A 3,397-nucleotide genomic window follows, 5' to 3' on the forward strand; every position below is an offset into this window, starting at 1 on the left:
AAAATACTTTAAAGAGTTTGTAACTTCTGTAGGGCGGTAAATTAGTGTGACTTTTTTTGCTCTGGTTCTCATGGAATCTCTCTTTAGGAAAATAATTGTCTCTCTTAATGCACATTGAATTGAGTCTTGTCTAGAAGCTGTTTTGAAGTGCAGAACTCACTTTCAAGGTGAGCATGGGGAAGAAAAAGAAGAAGACTGCCTCTTATGGCTAGGCACATCTGGGTTATATAAGTCTCACAGAATGGAGTTTCTGTACTCATTAGGGAAGGCTGGTTTCTCCATTTCACCTTATAAAAGGCTTTAACTACAATAACATTGCAGAGTTTGCCTGGCTAGGCTATGACATACTTAGACACACTTGCCTAAAAATAACTTTTACATTTAGCTTATCATTGTAATTCTTTGCTTATTATTATTATTGCTATTATTATTATTATTATTAGTAGTAGTAGTAGTAGTAAAATATTTTTAATTCATCCATTTAGAATAGTTTGCATATTCTAGCTCTGATATATTGAGAATGGAAAGGTGTTTGCTTTTGAGGGAAAAGTTTACTGTATACTAAGCAAATTCATTCTTTTAGTTCTACTTAAGTTACGATTAAGCATTTATCTTTGTCAGCTTAGACAATCGGATAAAACACAACTCTCTAAACTTGCTGGTAAGAGGTTTCTCTGCCTGGGCGAGGGCATGAGACAAAAGCAACAGCAACTTTGGTAACTCTGCTAAATACATTCCCTGGAGCTGGTAGTAAAGCCCATGTGACAAGGCACAAAAAAATGAGATGAAAGACAGCAGAGTCAACAACCTCGAAACTCCAAAAAGAAACATGCAAGAGGGTGGAGGGGGCGCTGTGCATCAAAAGACATTTATTAAGGGGGTAGCATCAAGCTATTTCATGGTGGGACATTCATGTGACATTGACCTGAAATGCACAGTGTTCCTCTCAAGATGTTCTCTGAGCCTTAGGTGCAGGCATCGTGTAGTAGATTCACCTACTAGGTCTGGGCAGTCCCAATATTCATTGATTTCTGTATTTTGACCAGTTGTGGTTTGCTGAAATGGTCTTGGTCTGCAGAAAAGAATTTTGTTTTATGAGGGGTGAGTTACCTGGGAGCATAACGGTGAGTATTTAGAATTAAGTTAGAAAAGTCAGAACTACATTTATCCTACTAAGTTAAAGAAAATATGACTCATTAAAATTAATTCTCATTTTCTCAATATAAATGAATTGTCCACACAAAACATCTTTGTAGATTAAATGATACATAATGCCTATTCCAAAACTTAATCTTTTTCTTCTTTATTGGGACTAGAGCCCCGTCATTTGACTCTTTGAAGCTTCATTTCAGGCAGGCATGGCAGATCAGAGGTCTCTCCAAACTGACAGGCAAGAGTGATAGATTTAGGAACTACCCCACCTTTGTTGTTATCGCAACGGTTGCTGAGATTTTACTTTGGGAACTACAGAAAGTTACCCTTTTCTTTCTCTCCTTTGTTCTTCCTTTTTCCTCCCATCCCTCCCTTCCTCTCTCTGTATTATTCTCTCATTTACACATCTTTCACTCCTCTCTCTCTCTGTCTTCTTTATTATCTCTAAGATAATTCATTCTGGAGAGACATGGGATCACTAGAAATGTAGACAAGCCCAGCCTTTATTTCTACTCCTGAACTAAATAGATCATAAATAAATAGAAAAGAAATAATCGTTATAAAAGTAGTTGAATTTTCTTCTTCTTTCTATGCCTCATGGAATACATGTGTGGTAAACAGAATGTGCTTTAATGTAGATAAACATGATTCAGATTTATAAGGGTTTAGATGATGCCTTAACCTTGCTTTTGAAGCTTCTCTCAGAAACCGCAGTGATGTTCTCCTCTAGCCAAAGTCATACTGTGTTTATAATAGAACACTTGCATGTTTGTTTTCTTTATTTGTTTTTTTTTTTCATTTGGACTTTTAAAATGTACCCTGCAGTGTGAACTAGATTCTTCCATCTCACATGGATTCCTCTCCATCTCTTCATTTGCATCAACGTCCCTCACAGTAGAGTCCCAAGTCAGCAAATGGCTGTCTGTGGAGCTTCGCATCCCACTTCAGCAAATGGCTGTCTGTGGAGCTTCGCATCCCACTTCAGCAAACGGCTGTCTGTGGAGCTTCGCATCCCACTTCAGCAAATGGCTGTCTGTGGAGCTTCGCGGGGAGCACACAGGCTAGAAAGACTAATGCCACGCTTAAGGTGGAAGGCAACAGTTTTTCATGGTTATTCAGACATGGTTATTCAGAATGGCTATTCTCAACATCCCTCAGAAAAAAAGATTACTTATAACTGATAGCGATCACCCGCAGCCAATAAAATGAAGGGTAACAGTGACAGTCTTCTGAAACAGGGTTTGGTGATTCCTTTCTCTCCTGCATTTGGGTTAGCCAACCCCGTTGTTGTAAAAATATAAAAAATAAAAGACTGTCTTTTTACCCCACTAGTTCCAACACCACAGTGCCCCAAGATATCTACTGGATATCTTGCCTGAAACACACATCCCAACACCATGGCGGCCCAGACTAGCCACCCTACACTCCCTTACATTTAAATCTGCACCTGAAAGAAAACACAACACAATAACCTTTGATCCAATTTGTAAGATATAATTGCCCACCTAAACATACAAAGCCCAGTACACATCCATCTCTTAAGAACATTCATAACAACCTGTAAAGGTACAGCGTGGAATCTTAACCTCAGCCTCCATTCTGTCCCTCGGCTCCTTTGCCTTCTCCTCCTCCTTTCTGTTCCTGTCTCCTCCTCTTCCTTCAAACTTTTCTCCCATCCATAATTCCTTCTCATCCAATCCTGTGCCTCCTTCTATCCTGTACCTGCCCTCACCTGTATTTTACAAATTAAATGGGGAGAAGTTTCTGGTGAAATCACCTGCGTCCTGAGTAAGAGTTTAGGCAGCCTCTTGGGGCAGTGGAATTAGCATTAAAATACAGATAACTCGGGGCTGGGGATTTAGCTCAGTGGTAGAGCGCTTACCTAGGAACGAAGCGCAAGGCCCTGGGTTCGGTCCCCAGCTCTGAAAAAAAAAGAACCAAAAAAAAAATACAGATAACTCCAGGTCAAACCACAACACCACCCGACTTCTAAATACTTATTATTAAGAAAGCTAAAACTAAAAGCTCAAAAGAGACAAGTCTTTGTACTTTTGAGATGAGCGCCAAGCCATAGACACCATCATTGAGATGGTAAAACAACCCTGAGAATCCTGCTATTGACATTCACTCTGAGTTTGTGTTCTGTTTTTCTAAGTCAGGATTTGTGACATAGCCAAGGAGAACTAGCATGTATTCCAGACAGATAGCTACCTGGGAATAAATGCCACATGTCAGAAGTTAAGCA

The 3,397-nt window shown here is 39.6% G+C and overlaps 1 long non-coding RNA gene across 1 annotated transcript; it reads right to left on the reverse strand.

Annotated features, from left to right (window-relative positions):
• Positions 1-849: 849 nt before the first annotated feature.
• LOC134479981 (uncharacterized) lies at positions 850-3,068 on the reverse strand. Its single transcript, XR_010054055.1, has 2 exons — positions 3,035-3,068; positions 850-1,072 (listed from the first exon to the last, which is right to left on the reverse strand). It is a non-coding gene; the product is annotated as an uncharacterized LOC134479981 (long non-coding RNA).
• Between the last annotated feature and the right edge of the window lie 329 nt (positions 3,069-3,397).

The sequence above is a fragment of the Rattus norvegicus genome, chromosome 8, assembly GCF_036323735.1.
Source record: "Rattus norvegicus strain BN/NHsdMcwi chromosome 8, GRCr8, whole genome shotgun sequence".
Taxonomy (NCBI): domain Eukaryota; kingdom Metazoa; phylum Chordata; class Mammalia; order Rodentia; family Muridae; genus Rattus; species Rattus norvegicus.